The 20,950-nt window shown below is 43.4% G+C and overlaps 1 protein-coding gene and 1 long non-coding RNA gene across 7 annotated transcripts in view; both read right to left on the bottom strand.

Annotated features, from left to right (window-relative positions):
* SEMA6A (semaphorin 6A) overlaps positions 1–4,433 on the bottom strand; it is a 118,493-nt gene extending 114,060 nt beyond the window's left edge. For 2 of the 6 annotated variants that reach the window (XM_054652605.2, XM_077171168.1), the window contains exon 1: positions 3,782–4,433. The gene's annotated coding sequence lies outside the window, so the exon portion shown is untranslated. Of the gene's footprint in view, positions 1–1,978; positions 2,049–3,781 lie in introns of those variants that run through there. The other 4 variants (XM_077171170.1, XM_077171171.1, XM_077171169.1 and 1 more) reach the window with 3 other exon arrangements.
* Positions 4,434–7,965: 3,532 nt separating this feature from the next.
* Positions 7,966–20,950, bottom strand: part of LOC143691958 (uncharacterized) — a 63,141-nt gene continuing 50,156 nt past the window's right edge. Inside the window, exons 3-4 of the long non-coding RNA XR_013179767.1 lie at positions 12,805–12,866; positions 7,966–9,149 (exon numbers count right to left, since the gene is read on the bottom strand). This is a non-coding gene — a long non-coding RNA (uncharacterized LOC143691958). The remainder of the gene's footprint in view (positions 9,150–12,804; positions 12,867–20,950) is intronic.

Below are 20,950 nucleotides of genomic sequence, written 5' to 3'. Positions count from 1 at the left end.
GGTACTATACACAAAACATTTGTTTCAGTAGTATAACAATGTGTTCTTGCAAAGAAGCTGGATGTAAGACATGTATTAGCTCAGGTCAATTTAATCCTAAAACATTTTATGTCTCCCCTGCTGTAAACCATGTGAGCTCCTTTCATGTGTATTTATGTATGGCTCTTCAAAACAAGATGACAAATTTCCCCTTCCCTTCACAAAACATGCACAAGCAAGTTCACAATCACCTACTTCCTTTCTAATGCAAACAATTCTAGTCTGGATTTTTCACAGGTCATTAGCTTGATCTCTGTCTTTCCCTTTTTCTTTTTCTTTTTTTTAATTCCTTTCAAAAATGTAATGAAGGCAACTCTTCATTCTCAGCCCAATCCACCTCCTTCTTCAGTCTTAAACACCAGTAACTGCAATCTTCTATTTGCAAACATAAAGGGACTATGTCTGATACTCACTTTCATCTTCAAGCAGCTAGAAATGTTAACTAGCCATCTTCCTCATAGATGTCAGTGCCCAATTATTTTTTGGCTCAAGTAGTATGAGTTCAGCTGATAAGGCTGGTTTGCCATTAAGCAAGAATATACAGTTTTCAAGTAGACTAATTGAGAACACACAGAACATCTGTGACTGCCTTGTTTGTAGTCTCTGAAAGCATTCACCTGTGCTTCAAGCCTTTGGTGCCTAGTAAATGTTGCAAATACACATTACTAGTAAATGACTAGCAAATGTTGCAAATACACATTACAATATTACTTAGTATTTTAAATTTTCTTTAGCATTTAGGCAGAAATCTCATCTGGGCATGCTACTCCTAAGCTAAGCTTCCTTGAATGCTAGAGATTTTCTTCAGTGAAGAGTGGTGGAGAATGGAAATCAACTTTTTTATGCATATGAAATTATTCGGCTTTAGAGCGAGTCAGTTCTCTCTGTCTTATAACTTACGAGAAGCTACCATATTAAAACCAGGCTCCTATTAGATAAAAGGATGTCCTAGACAGTGAAACACCTTGGGAACTCTACTTCTTTAATAGTGACAAACCTTCCCAATCCTACTGTAGCACTTGCTTTCAACCACGTTCAAAGCGATTCCATGAAGAAAGAGATTTGCTGGAGCAGACCTGAATTTCCTCACAATACACTAGAACAGTCTCATTAAAAAAAAATTAAAGAAAAAAAAAGAAAAAAAAGAGAAGCTAACAACAGCAAGATCATTTTGTGTTTCTAATCTGAAAAAAATGGCAGAGGAAACCCTGAGCATGATAACAGCTGCATAAATCTTACCATGAGAGAAAGCTACAAAATCTCAATGAATTTTGAGAATTGAATTTTAAATCAAAAGAGCCTGACTGCACTGGACTTTGTCATCCTGATGTCAAAGGATTTAATCACCAAGTAAAGATAACTTGGATGAGAATGGTTTACTGGATGACGCTTAAATTTAATGAATGCACACCAAAAGCATGAATTAATTGTTGCAAAGACAGTGGGGCAAATCACACCTTTAGCTGCTATCTTTGAGGTCAACTTAGTAATTATATCTAGTTGCTGGATGACACAAAACAAGTCAGAAGAATCTATATCAAATAATAAGCAACTTCGCGCAGCCCTGTGACAGAAAATGGTTGTGGACACTTAGCACTTCGTTATTTACAACACCTGCATGCTGTGTGTGCGCCTTTAGAAAATGAAGCATTCACCTTGCTTGCGGCGCCAGGAATAAGTATGTTTTACAGTTTATCACAGACCTAACTAAAGCCTTTATCTTCCGCTGTTCCATCAGTGAAATAATTCTCTGCAGCAGCTAAACCTCCGTGCTGCACAGACGCTGGCACAAACGTGCATGTTTACAAACTTCAAAAGCAGCAATTATCTCGGGAGAGGAACAGGAGAACAAATTATCTCCTCAACAAGCGGCCAAGGCTAGAAAAAGACAGAGCCGTTTGTCTAAGGGAAACCCAGCAGTTACTGCCTTGAGACTCACCCTCGGATGAGCCAGGCAGGACAGAGGCTGTGGCGACAAGCAGAAGGGCATCTCCACTGCAACTGACCGGGCTGCAGCCTCAGCCCCGCTTCCCCCTCCAGCCCTCTACGCGCACGCCGTCCGGTCCACCCCCGGGAACGCCTCCCTTGGACGGCCAGGCAGTCAGGCACGAAGGAAGGGGCGGTGGGACGGCCGAGCCCTCGCAAGAAGCAGGTACTTTCCTCACGCGTGATGGAAACCCAAACTTTCCACCGCCTTCCCTGGTGGCGGAGCGAGGGGCGGTGCTGACCCTCGGCCGCCCCAGGGGCTGCCCGAGCCCCCGCCGCCGCCCCGGTGCCTCGCCGCCGTGTCGCCAGCGCACCGCAAGACGGAGGCACGGGAGCCTTCCCTGCCCGCGCAGAGAAGGGGACAGGGTGTGTGAGTGCAGGGTGAAATCCCTTCCCTGCTCAGCATCATCCTGTTCCATGCTCAGCATCCTTTCCTCACCTCAGCATCATGCTGTCCCCTCCTCGGCATTCCTCCCAACCTCGGCATCCACAGCACGAAGGAGCCCCGCTCCCGGTCCCCGCCCGGCGTCCCCGGCCCCAGCGCTCCGCCACGGCGTGCGGCGTTTGCGGGGCGCCGCGTCGCCAGCCTGAGCCCCTCCTGGAGGGCCAGCCCTGTTACTTGCCATTAAGAAAACTTTCTCTTTTCCGCCGTTTCTCCCATTTGGCCCGGAGCCCGAGGGCGGAGAGGGGCTGAAGCAGCTACAGGGCGAGTGCTGGGCGGAGGGAGAAGAGTTGCGCTGCCTTGCACGGCTTCCCGCCCGCCGGGCGGCCACGGAGGGGTCTGGCCTTGGCCAGCCCGTCTGCCTGCGCTCCCCGGCCAAGGAGAAGCGGCTCGGCAGTGCCGCCGGCCCGCGGGGGAAGAGCCTTGAGGCGCCCGGCAGAAAGGGGCGGGGAGCATCCCTACCCCAGAGCCACCCTTCGCGGGGCTGAGGGAGGCCAGCCGGCAGCCCACCTTCACCGGGGCCGGGGCGGAGGGGAGGGCGGCCACTGCCCGTGGGGAGCGGGCGGGGAGGTGAGCCCGCGGCCCCAGCCCACGATCGCGAACAAAGCCCGCGGCTGCGCCTAGGGCTGCTCCGCAGAAGTTGCCTCGATTCCCAGCCACTTCCCCCAAAAAGCAGCGCCAGCCTCGGAAAAAAACAATAAAAAAATACATCGGCCGCGACCCAGCTACACCGCGGGAACGGCAGAGACGGCGGGGTTACGCCTCTACACGGAGCGCACACATAGTTCTTGTAACAAAGACCCCAGCACCCAGCCCCACACGATGCCCGGAGGCCCCGGGGTACGCGCCCGGCGGCCCCGGCGGCGGCGTCCCGCGGCCGCCCAGCTCCCCACGGTGCCCGGGCGGGCGCGACCCCCTGCCAGTAAGGGTTCGGGGATGGGAGGCGAGGAGCCCCAGCCCAGCGCATGCAAGCTGCGCCAAGGGTTAGGGGAGGGAGGATAACATGTTAGGCAATTGGAGTCGGGGGGGGGGGGGGGAAGGGAAGAAAAATATGGGGGTCAAATAAAAAAGGGAAAAAAAGATGAAGCCACGAGATGCCGGTAAAGTGACAACACCAAGCGCAGCGTGTACACTTGCGGGAGGCTCTCCTCCTCCCTAGGCGCTGCAAACGATGTCGAGACAGAAGGCAGAAGCAACCCGCCTCAAACCACACACCACCCTCGCTCCTTCCGAGCCGGCCGGGCGATCCGTGAGCTTCCCCTTCCGAGCAATCCCAAAACATAAGGTAGGGGTACGGACAGGGGGGTACTGTACCTTTTCGGTGCATGTATCTGGGCAGCTAGAGAACAACTAGCTGATGTAGTGTCCCATTTAGTAATCCATTTTAGGGGATCTCTCTGGGAAACTGGAGCCACTCTCTCCTTTGCAATCCTTTGTCATTACTACATGTGTGCTTCCCGGGGGATGGTATATTTAATATTTCTACTTTCTGAATTGCAAACGCAATTTGTTCATTTCCAATGATGGACGAAGAAGGGAGTGATCGGAGAGAAGAATAAAAAACAAAAAAATAAGCAAAAAAAAAGCGTTAGCAACTCCTCTCCAAACCCAAATTCCACTACGGTTCCACTCCAGTAAGTCCCCTTCAGTCGAGCCTCGGGAGGTAAGTCATTTCGGGGTCTCCTGGTCCCTTTCTACCAGAAGTGCTCCCGGTGTGACGGCTGCTTCAGGAAAACTCCGAGGCTGGAGGTACACGCTGTGCCACGGCAGGAAAGCGTAGTCGCTGCTCGCCTCGAGCTGCCGGGCATCGGACTGAGCGCGGCGAGGACGTGGGAGCCGCTGTCTCTCTCTCCCTGTCCCTGTCTCCCGCCGCTGCCGCTCCGTCTCCCGCCGCCCTCCCGCTGTCCCCTCCGTCCGGAGGCGGAGACAAAGCCCGGACTGGAGCGCGACGGGCGGGCGCGCCCCCCGCCCCGCCCACCGCCGCGGGCGGGGCAAGAGGGCGGCTGCCCCGCCCCTGAGGGGGCGGGGCTGAGGGCGGGGCCGGGCGAGGCGTGAGAGAATCCGGGCGAGGCGTGAGGGAGCGCGGGCAGTGCGGAGCGGGGCGGCTGCGTGTCGGTCTGGGGCTCGCTGTGGGCGGCGCTGCTCTGCTGCTGCCACGGTACCTTGGGGTGGTGCCGGCCGTCACCGGGGCTTACGTCGAGCAGGTGTCTGCGGAAGGGACTCGCCGCCCCCTGCCATCGCCCGTTTTCTCGGAGCTGTCGCCGCCTCCAACAATCACGGTCGTTCCGCGCCGGCAGGGCGCGGAGAGGCGGCGAGGGGCGGGGAGACGCCCGCGGTCGCGGCGAGAGCACGGGGCGGGACGGGGGCAGCCGGCTGCAGCTCCCCGAAGGACTCGCCGCTTCTCCGCGGGATCTGGGGCTGCTGCGGAGCCCGGGGCGGAAGCGAAGCCCCACGCACGGGGCCGGGGCGGGCCGTTCCCCCTTGGGCGCATCCCCGCGTCCCCCGGGGAAAGTGGGGACGGGGGCTGCAGCTGGCGGCTGGCCGTCCGCTTGTTGCCTTTTTCCCCTTCCCACCGTCTCAGTCCCGCCTCGGTGGTCGCTGGCTGCGCTAATCCCTGTCTCGGAGCCGATCCAGCCGGGAGCAGAAGCAAGTGGCGCTAATACGCTAATCCCCCTCTCCCGTCCCTGCGCCGAGGCCCCCCGCCGCTGCCGCCGGCGGTAATCCTCCCGGCCCGGCCCGGCCGCGGGGCGGTGCGGGGGCTGCGCTGGGCACCGCTCCCCGCCCGCCGCCAAGGGGTCCCGCGCCGCCCCCGGCACGCGGTGTCCCCGCGGCGGGAGGCGCGGAGGCTCCGCCGCGCCCCCAGACCCCGCCGGGGCGCTCGGCCCCTGCCTGCGGGCGTCCCGCCGGGGGCCCGAGCCACTGGCCCCTGATTCCGGCCCTCCGCGCCCTCGTGCGTTCCGCTCTTCCCGGCCCCTTCTCCTCCCGCGCCCCGCGGGATCCCCCCGCGGGATCCCAGCCCTGATGCTCTGACCTCTCAGAGCATCAGGCCTGGGACGAACAGACTGCGGGAGCGGGCTACGCTGTAAATCCAGCAAAATAGCTCAAAGTCAGTGAGGTGAAAATCCGCGTGTTTCTTTCTTCGACGGCGGCATGTGATTCCTCATGAGTTTTAACAGTGATTTTCACCCTCTAGATCTCCCCGGAGTTAAGGCTGCGAGGAGAGCCTCTAGTTGTTTCAGCGTGAAGGTATCTTGTTTCCAGGGGATTCATTTACATGTGCAATTACTTTAACATGATTTATACTTTTTTCCCCCCCCTAACCAGATAAGTGAAAGGACAGAGTTCCACTAGGAGAATTGCTGTCAGGTCACGAAGTATGGCATTAAAATTAAAATAATTACATATTTATGACAGCTGGTTTTTTCTGCCTTTTATTTTCAGATAATGAAAGGACTGTAAGACATTGGTTTGGGATCTGTATTTGATTTGGGTCTGAAATTAACTACACATCCATTCAGTTTCTAGGTGTTAGATTATAAGGGAAAACATTCATCTGTATCAAGAAACAGTTTCTTCTTTCCTTTCTGACAGTTTAAACTGAATGTATACTTAGGGTAATTTTATGACCAAATGAACCAAGACCTAATATATATTTTCGTTCTTTCTTTCCCCGAAAATCTAAAATAGAAGTGATTTCTGCACCAAACAGGGTTACTGCTGGAGACAGATAAATTTTAGTGAAACAAACTTCTTCTAGATCTGAAAGCAATTAGAGAAACTCAACTGGTACAAATGATCTCCAAGTGTGTGTCAGAGGGGTAAACCAGATGAATGTACCTTGATTTGCCAAGACCCCTAACCCTATTTCCACAAAGAGGTCCTTGATCATATCATGGTTCTTCTTCCTCTGTCAGGAAATGAGAACAGAGACTGAACATAGTCAGGACTTGTGGGGAATACCCATTTCACAATAGCTAAGGCTGACATTTGATCATTATATTATGTTCAATCACTGCACACATTTTGAGGTGTTCAAAACTGCCACCAACTTTGTTGTGGGTTTGAACTGGAAGCAGATATAGGTTTGGTCTTTACTATGTGCTTCAGCTATTTCACAAGTATTTCCACAATACTGAATGGTTTATTTTACCATTGCATTTCTTTACTAATCAAAAAAGGCTCTCTGACAGAGAATATTTTCCCCTCCTATATTTAGGCTTTTGAAAAATACAGACCAGATTTTTATACAATGAAATTTCTGGAAGAAGCAACACTAAAAAATCCAGTTTTCCAGTGGTACTAGCTAAGGCATCAGTTACTAGAAGTTTTATATTCTGGGGTTTTTTACAAAATTGTTTTTCATTCATCCATTTTCCCCCTGTCTTTACTTTCCAAGCCTTTGCTGCCTAACTTCAGTTAAATCATGCACTGCAACCATTTTTCATTTAGCCCTCTGCCAAAATGACACCCAGCTCTTCTGTCCTTCATTATCTCTTGGTTTGCTCTACAAACTCTTAAGTGTCTTCATGGCTTGAAAACCCACCCCCATTTTTTACCTGACTCCCTGTTTCCTTTCTCACTCAGTACTCAATTCAATGAACTATTCTCGTATTTTCTCTCTCACCAAGCTTTTTAGTCTATTTTTGTGGAACTTTAATGTCAATCTCAATTCTTCATGCTGTCAGATTTTCTGAAAACAGAGACACAACCTTACTTGTTTTGCCTAGACTAGTTAACAATTGTGGGCTACTCACATGGGTTTAGGGAAGGGAATTATTACTCTTATTTATGGGAAAAGACATATTTTTTTTTCACTGTCTGCTTTTTGGCAGCCACAGCAATAGAGTGCGGTGGGTTTTCCAGTCAGGAATTCTTGGTGAGGTCTCCATGGAGCTGTGCATTTTAAAATCCTGATCTGAACAATTCACCCAGGCTATAGAGAACTTCTCAAACTCCTTCCAGCCCCTCTTCAAAGTAGGTCTTTATCAAAAATTTTATCTTGGTTTGTGTGAAAATGTTACCTCTACTCCTCCTTAATCACATGTGAAATATGTTTGTGAGACAGCTGGCCTGTATGGAAGAAGGACATTTGTATCTCCTTCGCTGGCAGCACCTGCCTCTTTCAGTCGGGATGTGCAGAGTTCAATGCTAATTTGTGTGCTAAGTCCCACATTGTATAACACATATTTTCTACTGTACTATCTTCCCAGATCCATGTGATTGTTAGATGCAGCTCTCAGGAGCTGGGATACTGCAGAGGTGCAATGGCACCTTGTTGATCTCATCCCCATTCATTGCCTTCCTACACCAGAACATTCAACACATATGCAAAATATGCAATATTCCCCGATTCCAGTTATTACTGTTAGATTCAGTTCAGCTTCTTCTTGCCACTATTTCAAAAGCTCAAAATGCAGCAGGGTTTTACATTGTTGAGAAACAACAGGAATGGCAGAGCTGCAGACTTCGACAGCTGTCTGGGAGATACAAGGGGGTTTTGCCCCAAGGAAGGTATGAGGTAGTTTTGATGTCCACGAGGGACTTAAATTAACGCTGTAATCTTAGGAAGGCTTGTACTCCCTTTTCCTCTTTCCTACTTGGGCATCAGCATCAGAGGAAATGCTTTTACCCATGGAGATATGTTTCACCACAAATAAAAACAAAATGTTGAATGCAGCACATCTTAATATAAAATAAGTGTTGACTTCTTTAATCTTATAGCAATACTGAAATCTCATCAAACTGCAAATATGATTTGTGTCAAGACAAGATTATTGAATGCCTGGCAAAGTAATTACTCCTACACAGAGAAAAATAAGATCATTCTTTTAACCACTTCAGGGAAATTCATTCAAACTCAGCTGTTCTCTGAAAATGTGGTTGAAAGTGGGGAGATTTTTTATCAGCTTGTAGCTGTGCTTTGTGCAACTGAAGGAAACAAGACTTTTAAAAATCAACAGAGACCCAATTCTCAGCCTCTTAGTGTAAAGTGGCAATAGGTCTTTTGCCCAATTAACTTGTGCAGAGTGAGGGTCATAGTTTAAAGGTATGAATGCTAGACATTTTACAGCTCTTTCTGAACATGTAGAATGAGATGAGATTAAGAATAATGGGTTTCCTCCATGGACATGATTTTTAATGGTTGGTGAATCCTTGCAAAATTCTTTCTGTAAATAAGGATCTTACCAGAAATGCCACATTTTTAGGTTGCTGGATGGCATATATGGATTTGCTTCTCTTAAACACTTTCTTCAGACATCTTCCGAGTGGATACTCAGATGACTACAAGTTGACATGGGATGTGCTTAACAAGAAGCACCCAGAGTATTCAAAGTTCAGCAAAGTAGTTTGTAATACTCATTGGAAACACCAGTGAAGGTTTTGCCTCTGCTGGGAACCCAGAGTGTCTCTGTGCCAATTCTGTGCAGGTTGGTCTTTACAACTATTGAGGATTTTGGAAGGCAAACAAGGCTGCAGAGCAGATGTTTTATGCTGGAGGCTGCCCTGGTCAGCTCCCACTGTACTGTGCCAGAAATCAGCAGAAATTTGTGTTGCACTGTGAGCAACATTCGCATGTCACTGTGTCATCTAGTTCCCAGAAGAGGAGAGTGTTACATGATGGTGAAATAAGCAGAGAAAACTGTGGATAGCGGCTGGACCATATGGTGAAGGGAGCGGCTCCCTGTTAAAAAACAGAGAAAACAACAGAGCATGTAAGATCAATATGGGAAAGTGATGTAGAATTTAACAGTTGTTAAAACCAACAGAAATTTGCAGTGATTCATTATCAAATTACTCTAAACATACATGGGCCAAATCTTCCTGTTTAACATAATCTTATTAATGGTAGTGCATCCATAACAATTTCACCTGCTAATGATTTGCGTTGTAAAATTTCACTAGGAAGGGATTTTATGGTAATTTTTAACTAGCCTGAAGAGCTCCGCAGCAGGAATATAACTGATCTGTTGTATTCCATAGGCACTTAAGTTCAAGTCACTAGAAAAATTATTTGCTATTGAACTCTATTGGATTTTCCATAAAAGGAAACTTAATTTCTTCACACATTGGCTGTTGATGATCTTACATTAGTCTCTTCTAGTTAGAGTCTCTGAGAGGAAAATTAATGAGAAACTATAGAGAGAGCATCTGAAGAGAGTTTTCAAGGTTTCTTTCTCCTCAGTTTTGCAATGGGAGAAGATGGCACACTCCTCTGTTATTTCATGGTGATTTTATTTCAAGTATTGTGCCCTATGTTTTTAGTTTACTCTTTCAGAAGATCCACACCCCCAGCTATTCCAGCATTGTTTTTAGGTATATTGGACCTTTTTTGAGTACAGTGAAGAACTGAACAGAATAAAATGTTTCTCTCAGCTGCTGTTTCTCTCTGTATGATTAAATTTTGATGCTAACTACTGAGTTGTCTGGGGAGTAAGTGAAGATGTCTCTCTGAAAGACTCTCTGAAAACTTGTAGAATGCATTTTGATTGCAAAGTTATGTTAAATTCATAATTTTCTTTAGGTAAATCCTCAGTTCTCATCAGGACTCATTAAAATAGGGCTTGATCAAGAACTTAAGGGAAACAGTGGAGAGATTTATTTTTGGCTTTGCCTATGTTCTTGCAGTAAGTAAATGGGTTCAAAGTGAAACATTGCAGTGGCTCCCCAAAAAAACACTGAACATTTCACATCTGCATGGTGTAACTAAGTGTAAAATCATAATTGAAAAGACAGCACTGAAACAAGTAAATACAATAATAAAAATGTTTTAAGTACAATTACAGGAGCAAACTGAGAGCAAACCGAATTTCAAGTAAAAAGAAGTAGTTAGTTTAGTAAATCAGAATAATTACTTTCAGTGTCCCTTTGGTGGAACTGAGCCCTTAGGAACATTCAGTAAATGGAATTGCCAGGCAATACAATATTATCAAATAGAAACCGTTAATGGTTTCAGTATCGGAAATAAAGAGCCTTTATTCCATCCTCCTACCCAACACACATACACACACACAGACACACAATTAATAACAATAATGGTTATCCAGCTGACTTTTTTGTTTTCTTTTTTTTAACTCTTGAATTGATGGCAGTGGGTAGAAGAAGGGATTTGTAACTGACAAACTAAAAACAGGAGAAGGACAGAGGGGAAAAGAGGAGCCAGGACAAAATTAAAGAGTCTGGATGATGGCTCCAGCTGAGAGGATTTGTAAGTGTGCAGTAGGCAAGAAGGAGGGAAACCAGAGAGGAGTGATGGGGGAAGGAAATATGTAGAAAGAGGACCAAAGAGAATGAGAGGCAAATAATCTCTATGTGCAGCAAAAGATTAGTGAGATAAGATAAAATAAAGCAAGGAAAAAAGAATGGGATTGGTTAGACCTTGACCATTGAGCAGCTGATCAAAAATTATCTCTTTACTCAGGTTTTATTTTTCAATCCTGAAAGATTACTGACTTAAAACAACAAGAAATGAGAGACTGAGTAGCTCTAGGTTTACACTTGCTTTTAAACAATATGAATATTTTTACATACTAAAGGAGGAATTGATGTCAAGAACATTATGGCCTGCTAAGATACAGAAGAGTGACTGAAAATGTGTTGAAAGACAGAGACTTTGGAAAAAGCTGTGTCCTGCTTTATGCAGAGCAGTTTTCATCAGTGTCAGTCACCTCCTAACACAGCCTGATTAGTTATTTGGACCCAATTCTGTGTGGAAAAAGTGACACAGGATAACCAGGAAATAACAGTGCTCCAGAACATGGGATCAGTCTAGAAAGGCAGCAGCTTGACACTCATCATCTCTGTTGGGTGGGCTGGATGGAGTTTGGCTCCTCTTGGCTCACAGCTGTGAGCAAGGTGAAATTAGCAGGTGAAAGGCAGCAAGTCTCTCACATCCTCCTTGTGCACCTTCCCTCACCAACTTAATGGCTGACTTAATGTCCCTGCTCTCTCACACAGAAGAGCAGAAATTTATTTGTCTGAAATGGAAAACGTGGTGTTATAAATGAGTAATGTGATGGTCAGCTCTCACAATTAAGAGATGTATATTAGGTGTATGTACAGTGATGTCATTATAATATGTCCTCCCATAGTCCTCTTTCCCCTCCCCCTTATAATAATCAGGGCATTTGGGAAGGGCTGGCTTATTACTAGGAGGCATGGCAAAGCAACACCTGACCTCCAATCAAGATGTAAGAAAGCAATCTCCCCCAATAGATGGCAAAGAAGGAGTTGACTGATAAAACTTTAGGAGGGAGTTAAGGATATAAAAGGCAGAGCATCCATTTTGTAGCTGAGTATGTGGGTAGTGTTTCAAGGATGCTCGGTGCTGTAATTTTTCCTTATTCATTCCTTTGTTGTATTTTTGTTAAGATTTAATAAACCTTTGAAATTTTCAAAGTGAGCTTCGTTTCTCACAATGGGATGAGCCATAAGTTTGTAGCACAGTGTCGTTTTTATGGGTTACAGTGGGGAGTTGATGGGGTCTCTTGAGTGATTTCTTGAATGCTGTCTAGCAAAGGTATTATCACTCAGAAATGTATATTTTCCTTTGTTTGCTTAATCCCTTTTCCTAAGAGGTGTTTCTAGCTCTAGTTTCATTAACTGGTGTAGAAGGGGCTCTCGTCTGAATATTATTCTCTTCATAAAGAATTCTGGAGACACCTATTTGGTAGTCTGGATTTTTCCAGATAATTATCTGAACTCTGCCAATGGTACTTGTGTTCAGAAGAGTTTGACTCAGTAAGAAGTTGAACTGAAGCTCATGCAGGTAGGTGAGGATTAGGTGTTACTGTGTGCAGATGTGATAGCCTCTGGCCCATCTGATGAGGATGATGAGAGGTTCAACCCCTCCCTTCCTCCCTCCTTCTAGGCTCCTAGTAGTCTGGAGTTTCCTGGTGATTGTTAGAGCTGAAAAGCATTTGCTAATGAAGCCTGCACTATTAACAGGGAACAAGGGAAGGAGAGCAGAGACTTCCTGTGTTTGCTCATTCCTGGCAATCATTACCTAGCTGCTGCTCCCAACTGTGACTCTCTCAGGTAAATCACAGCCTAGACATTCCAGTCCTGCCTAACAGAGTTTCAGTCACTCTGCTGCCCTGATATTAGTGCAGCAAAATTGAGAGGAAGTGAGTGAAAACCATTTGGAAGATTAGTCACTGTTTCAACATAAAGGACAAGAGACCACACAGAAACCGACTGCTGGGAGAAATCTGATTAACTCACCGTGAAAAGAGTGTTTCCACTGTTTGAAGATGCATATTTGATTTCTGACTCAAACCGTTGTCCTTTCTGTAAGCCATCATACTAAACTTTTTACCTGTCTTTTAGAGTGTACTTACCAGTGCATGTGTGGAAGTTTAGTAGGTGAAGAGGAATGCCTCAGAGTTGGAGAAGTGCAAGACTATGCAGAAAAAGAAGAAATGTGGAGGAAAACATCAACTTGCATGCAATAAGCCACAGGCATCCTCATTTATGTGCCATGAGTAATGAAACTCCCACTAGTTGGAAAACAAATTAACATGTTATTGCCCAGGGTATCATTTATAGCAATATTCTTGGTGACTTTTTATTTGGTCTGTCCCAAAGACAACATTGTTCCTCACTTTTGGCAAGAACTTCCTGTGGATGTTTCTTGGATTGTACTTTCAGCTCTGTGTGGAATATGCATTACAGTTCACAGAAAATCAGCAGAAAACATATGTGCATTTTAATATCTACTTATACACTATGTCAAAGACAGAAATAAAGATTGATGTTAGAGTATTAAATTTTTGTTTGGGCCTGTGTTCAACTGACGTATTAAATTTGGGTGTTCAGTTAAATAAAAATCAAAGTTTATTTATAAACATGCTGTGTTTGACGTGAGTTAAAGTGTTAGGGGAAAAGAAGTGGACTTAGAGGAGTCTATGGGAGTTTTGTCACTGACTTTCACGGGACCTGAACATCACTCAAAAGGCAAAATGGGTAACACTAACCAGTTAATAACCATGCCTCCTAACTGTGAAAACAGGAAACTAGGAAAACCATAAATGTAAAAGAGAATTAAAGAGACCCCTAGGCATTAAACTGTAAAGTCTGGTTCAAGTCTTGGTCTTGCTTGAATCAGTGGCCAAACTGTAGCTGGCTTCAGCATAGCGAGACAGCAATTTTCAAGCTCAAATCCTGATTTTGGTGTTCTCTTTGTGTATGTCAGATTAGACATAAACCCCACCTTTCCCACAATCTACTTCATGCTAATTAAATGAATTTATCATTCGTGCCTCTTAGAAACTGTTTTCACATTGACTTTGCCTGTACTAATTGCTGTCAGGCAAGTGTCTGACACCAACAGGTATTATAGATTTTGTTTGTTTGGGTTTTTGTTTGGTTGGTTGGTTTGGTTTGGTTTTGTTTGGCATTTATGTCGTTCTTCTTTTGTTGGGCCTGTCCAGAATTTAAGAGGGCAAGACTACAGCAAAAAGTACTGCTTGGTTATCCTTAAATTTTCCATCAGAGTTATAAAACCTTCTAACCAGAGGGCTTGTAATGAGAACTCTACAGTGACCTTAGTGATGGTGGCAGATTATAATATGCATGTTGCTAAGAGGTCTGGTTAATGAGTGCCAGTAGGATTAGAAAATGATGAGTGTACTTTTTAAGGCTGCCATGCTGTGATAGATTTTTATCACTAAGAACAATGAAAGGTGAACAGTAATCTATGGACACTGCCTCTTTCTTTCCTCCAGAAATCTGCACCGTCTCTTATTAATTAAATTGAATACAGAACAATATAAATCTCTCAGTGCTTATTCCGCTCATTTCATACATACTAATGAGGATGAGTTTCTGAAGCTGGTGGTTGGGATCATTTATTCAGTGGTGGGAAAAATAACATCAGGATTCAGACCCCCTGCTGACTTTGCACACTGTTGTGCTAGATTTATATTGGCCTACTAATAAGTAACTGAATACATTAAATGAGACGCTCATCACTGCAAGAGTTACAAGGGACTCCTTGTTTTTCTTCCTTGTGTATTCTTTGGTGAGGAGATTAGGGGAGATGGGCCCATTATGTAAGTCCCTCCTCTTGGTATTTTATCCACCAGTTCAAAGCCCTCTTTTCCAAACAGAAACTATGCCAAAGCTCTCATCAATCATTAAAAGTCCCAGCAGTTACAAACTCACTGATTTTGATGTGAAGCGCAACAGTCCTGCTTTTTTTTCACATAAGAAAGTGAATCACACTATGCTTAGCAGTTCAAACTCTACATTGCACAGTATGCATGATTAGTGAAGAGAGAAAATACAGGGCATTCAGCAGCCAAAAAATGCCTCTTTAGAGCTCCTCTTTGGGAGGAACTATAATGAAACAAGCATGCTGGGTATTCCAGTACTGCATATGTAGCTGAAAAACAAAGAAAGAGAAAAAAAAAAAAAAATTCAAAATCTGGGTGAGTCCTGGATATCTGCATCTAGTTTCTAACCAATAGACCCAAATTCTCAGTCTTCAAAAGTAGGATGGGAAATCAGTATGTACTGTGCTGCCAAACAAGAGTTTCTGTTACAAACCTAAATTACAACAATATGACCATGCTCTATAGGAAATGCCCTGTGTTCATGTCATGAAGTTTGGTAGGGAAGCATTGAGAAAAATAGTGTATGGCAGTATTTTGAGGATATGAGGACTTAAAAAAATCTGTGACTGCTGTATTTATTATGTCCATCCGTTGCTAGAAGACAGGCAAAACTTACCAGATATTTAGATAAGTAGACTGATCCCTTCTTAGAAAACTCAATTAGCCTTATTAGCTTAGCTTTTGTAACTTCACAGGTAATTAAGTAAGGGTGAGCACTTCTTTGAAAAGCCCCATCTGCACTTTGTGGCTATATACAAGAATGGGAGGCACTTTTAATGTTTTGCGAGGAAGTTAACAGGAGGAGACAACAATTTCTGAATAAGAGGTAATATATTGGATGCAGATTGGTGCAAGTGGGGCTTCTATGTAACCATTATCCCCAAACTGGCAAAACAATTAACTTTTTTTGTATGAATGGAAGAGAGGGTTCCAGTACATAACTAGTGGCATTTAAGATATGTGACTGGAATACCATGACAGAATTAGTGTAGGGGTGAATGAGGGAATAAAAAAAAATATAGTGGAGACTAAATACAGTCTTTTCCTTGTTTGTATTTTGTGTGGCAATATATAGGTGAAACTCTGGAAAAAATTCTAATATATGTTCCAATTGACTTTGCAGTGTACATATCACCTTCTGAAAAAAAATATTTTCCATTTTGCCATACTTCTTGGTTGCTATGTTTTCTTCCATCTGACCGGTCTTGTAGGTGACCTGTTTGGTGAATGGGGCTACTCTTGCCTTTGAAATTGTAATTTGTTTTGGAAGAATTACATGGGAAGTGTACTTTTATTGTTAGATCTTGGATCAGGGCGAGACTTGTTAGTGACCTCTGAATATGTTGCTAATAGTATCAAATAGTATCTTCTATCTCAGGAACTCAAGTTTTATATTATAACTTTTTTTTTTTTTTGTAGAGGGATGATGTTCTTGCACACACTTCATTGTTTATAGAACTGAACATATCAACAACAGCACTAAGTGTGATTTATTTAGAACATATAGCCTGCTTAATGCTAGGGTCTGTAAACAGGAACTATGAAGTAAACCAGCATTTGGAAGAATTTGATGAAATATAGACAGCAGTCAAAATAATTTTGCTATAGTAATAGGAGAAAGTGTACAGATTTTATACAGTATGCCTTAGCTCATTGAATTTACCTCCCTTATCTCACAGAATTAAAAAAAATCTTGATTTTTTTTCCCATTTTTATTACTATGTCTTAGAATCACAAGTTTTATGTATGTTTAACTATATAGAGGAGGCACTTGGTAAGAAATGACTCGTCAAACTCAGGACCTCATTGTTTTGGCTTCAGTAACTGCAGGACAGTCTCTGTAACACATCAGTTTAGGCCCACAAGAAAAGAAATAAAAATTCAATAAAACTCTGTCACTTACAGTCTGATTACTAAATACGGATATAGAGCCCTAAGATCTTTTAGTTTACCAATTCTTTGCAGGGGTCAGGTGCCCTATGTATTTAGTGGAAATATCTGCCCAAAGTCCATCCCCAAAGTTTGGGCAGAAGGAAAGAGTCAGCTTTATCGATGAGGTAGAGATGGAAGTTGCTATGGTAAGACTCTAAGAAGTTGTTGGAGCCTGACGATCTTCTCTGGATGATATCCAACACTGGGATGCAAATTTGCCTTGCTGCAGTTTACAGCATTCAGAGTCTAAAATTATGGTAGATACGTAGTGCTTTAAGCTACTTCCTACTCAAATGTCTGATTCCTGGACTTCTAGACCATATCTAAAATTACACCATTGCTTGCTGAAGATTATCATCCATTCTCTGTTAGAAGAGTGTTCATTAAAACTACGTGTGTTATTATTAATCACTTATCTTGCAGATCTTCTACATCTATGCACTGTTTACCTTTTGCATTGCAATACCTCAAAAGATAATGAGGAAAAATAATGTGTAGGAATTTGTTCAGCAAGATATCTTGTGTGAATGGCAGAGAGTACACAGAGGAAAGTTAGGTGGAGTCAGATCCTGAAAGGGGTGCTGGTATCTAGCATGTAATTAAGATATCATATCCACATTGTAGCCTCTATTTGTGACTCTTCTTCTAAAGCAGGGAACTTAAGTAGCCACAGTGAAATGGGCATTTAAATAACAATGTTTTGTTGAACAAAGAGATCACACTCGAGAGGGGTCACACATAAAGAGACAAACTTAAAAATTCAGGAATTCTGTCCTTTAGATCAGGAGCACTGTAAAAGAAGGACTGAATAGCAAAGCTGGGCCCAGACCCAATGCAAGTTTCCATAAAAGAATAAATCTGTTCAAATAAACAGCTTTGATCAATTTCTGAAACTCAAATATGTTGTAATCATTATGAGGCCAATCTTTATATGGATTTGAATCCATTAAATACTTTGGCATTATTCCTTTTTTCCACTTCTAGTGATACACATTGTATTATTAGAGTCTCTCAGTGGAGAAATGCTCAATTCTGTCTGCCTCTTTCTATTTTATGTATGTACAAATACTATATGATATCCAGGAGATGTGTTCTTTTTTGCATCTGATAGAAATTCTTAATGCATTACAGTGTGATTGAATTCACCTGTTTATTCAAGCAGTGCACAAATGCCACTTGGTTGGTTTATGTCTCCCCCTTGGCAGCTGATTTCTGCCCTCATACAACTCCTAGAAGGATGAGAGGCAGCTCTTCACACGGCCCTCATTCATTTGTCCTTTCATCAGGGAGCAGTAGGAACACACCTGTGTGAATGGTCAATAGGCCTCACAGAGGGTGAGGCGTTTAACCTGCCTGAGGTGGGTTCTTCCAAGCAGCCCTAGGAGCTAGCATGCTGGGGCTGTTCCTAACTGTGGTCATTTGGCTATGACCACAGAGTAAGCACACTGGACTGATCTCCAGAAAATAATTTTTAGCTGCAGATAGTAGCAAAACACTGTCAAAGTTTCAAAGGATTTAGCAATGTTTCTGAAGGAAACATTTAAAGGGCCTTGTTAAATCAAACATTCCCATCTAGCTCTAGAGGCATTCCTGTCCCAGGTCTGCAATGTTTGGTTACTCTTCTATTGTTTGATGTAGAGCCTTAGATCTTCAATTAATATGCAATTCAGTGTTCACTGAGACAATGGCAGGATCTACTCAGCATTCTGGCAGCCTGTGAAACAGATAAACTCTAACCTTTGCCAAATACAAAGGATGATAAAAGCAGAAGTCACTTTTTTTCAGCTGAATTAAAATACACTCCCAATGCCTTTGTAGTCATCTTTTTTCCTGCTTTATTGTGGTAACCTTCAGTTGGCATTGTATGGCACCTATAAAATACATACTGCAGGACTTAAATTAAATAGAGTTGCAGCAGCAAGCAGAAAAATGGAGACATTGAGTTTGCTCTTAAACAGTTTTCATCCATTAGATTCAAAGTGTAACATATGTTGATAGATTAATCTAGGCTGTCCCTGGAAATAGGTAAGGACTCCAATGCCATAGCAATGTACCTCAAAATACCATTAAGTTCAATGGGGCAGGATTTCACTGAGGTTGTTAAATGGAAGTAGTTTGAGATAGCATCATGGGGATCTTTTCATGTGCCTGTATCAGGGCTGAGATGTTGAAAAATCAATTATAAAAGCTGTATGAAAATGTATATTCCTCTTAAATTATTTGAAAATTAAGAGATAGCTGTTTCCTGCAAAGAATAAAAATTGTAAGGTTATTTTTATATGGGAATCAGTAGACAGAGGCAGAAAAAAACCCCCACACCCAAAAGCAAAACCAAAGACCTAAAATACATTTGAGAGTTGAGGTTTGCATCTTATGAAAGCCTCTGTGATTTGACAGTTCATGACCATATCTCAGGGTTGAGATATAGTCCTGTGTAAAACAGAGCAGCACATTTATGATTACTTTTCTCTCTTTTCACCAGACTTGGGGAAAAAAAGAAGTTCTCATGACATGCTATTTTTAGTCACTCACAAAGTCACTGCAGTTCTACATTTCTCCTGCTTTGTGCAAGTGTTTTGTCTCCGAAATATTTTCAGAAAGAATAGGTGTGAAAGATCCCCATGTGCGTGTTCAAACAGTGCTTATCTGCTTTAGACAAATCAAGTTTTAGGGCTTTGCGAGCCTGACATGTCTATATTGGAACGTATTAGAGTGAGAATCACAGAAACAGCTCCCCTGGAAGATCGAAGAGGGTGATAATCCCAGTGAACTGCAGAAAGCTGACTTTGGAGGCCTGGGGTTGGCACTGGGTGATGGATGGAGTACTTAAAAAGTCAAGTGATTAACCACAGCTATTTGAGACTGCATCCAAAGGATAACACAGTGTGTGATACAGCCTGGGTAGGGAGGTCTGTAGGCTCAGGGGTGAAGAGAGGAAAACTTCACATGCTCTGTTTCAAATTGAGTGGAGTCTAGTTTTGTTGGGAGGAATTTTAACATTGATGTAATTGCAGTGGCAGCTCATTTATCCAGTAGTCTGGGGACTGGTCTGCTCGATGTCTGAGATGAGGTGTGGGTTCAATCCTTTCTTGTCTCTGAGAAGAATCAGAGCTTGGAGTGGCCAGGGGAGTGCTGCTGCCTCAGACACATGGCCAGACCTGTGAGGCAGAGCTGCTCCCAGCCTTGTTTGTGACACTGCTCTGCTGTACCCGACCAAACTGAAGCCACTGTGCTGGGACAGCAGTAAGGCTGACAAGACACGAACAGGGAGGTGGATCACATTGGAATGCTCACAGAAGCAGTGTGCTGTGAGAGATGCCATGTGACGTGCTCATCAGGGGGACGGGAGAGGTGATCTCAGGTGGACACCTGTATCACCAACGCATGAAATGAAAAAGAGCATAGGTACCACCAGTATTTCTTCCTTGAGTTTTTGAAGCCTGCTTTGAAGATTGCATGTTTGGCTTTAGGTTTGAGGACTTTTTAAAGTCAAAAATGATTTATCAAGTTTTTAATTAGTTTCAGGACTATGAAACCAGGGCTATGGCTTAAATACATGGGCTCTTAACTGCTTTCAAGGAAAAAAAAATATACCTGGACATAGTTCTGTTATTATCTACTTGTTGTTAGGTGATCACATCAGAAATAATGTTACATGGAAATTTCTTTAAAGATATAGCTTATATTCAGTTACTTCACTACAGTGATATGAAGACATATTAAAAAATGTTAAGTTTATTTTTAGTTCTAATATGTGTATTTAAGTGCTATTATATCTCTAGTGGTCTTATAGAAGTACCTCCAGTAAGGGGAGTGAAGTTCGCATCAAGTATCCATGATCACAGATGCTATCACTTACATCACTGACCATTTAATTTTGTTCACCTTTCCTCTGCTGATTTGCTTCTCTAATTTCCTAAATTTGATTTCTCCAGTGATTTTAAAGTAGCTCCTCTACAACTTAAAAAAAGGGCTAGATTGTCAAGTTTTCGAGAGAGTTTTCTGACCAGAAGAATCTCTTAAGAGGTTCACAGTAAATCCAGTGGCACAGTACGTTTTGTTTAAGTGCTTGTCATTAAAGGTTGGAGTGCATAGTAGAACTTGAAAAGAGTTTGAAAGACTGATTCAAGCAGTAGCATTATTTTACACATGAGTGCATCAAGAAAGAGCATAGAAGTGATAAGAGAAAATTGCAACCATGGAAAAACTATCAATTCACATTTTTGTCTCTTTTTAATTAACTTGACTTCTTTTAGTCTCTGTCATTTACACATAGTTAGTAAGTCATACCTTGGGTCCCACTGCTTTGATTAATAGAATGAGCAATTAATTTATAATGGCTGATTTTACTTATTATTTAATTATTTTACTTACATCACTGCAGCTGGAAAAAAACCCCCAAAACCTGGTTGACTGATATGAACATATTTGACATTCA

Source organism: Agelaius phoeniceus, chromosome Z (assembly GCF_051311805.1).
Source record: "Agelaius phoeniceus isolate bAgePho1 chromosome Z, bAgePho1.hap1, whole genome shotgun sequence".
Classification (NCBI taxonomy): domain Eukaryota; kingdom Metazoa; phylum Chordata; class Aves; order Passeriformes; family Icteridae; genus Agelaius; species Agelaius phoeniceus.
The sequence above is the reverse complement of the archived record's forward strand: the minus strand, read 5'-3'. Positions and strand labels throughout refer to the sequence as shown.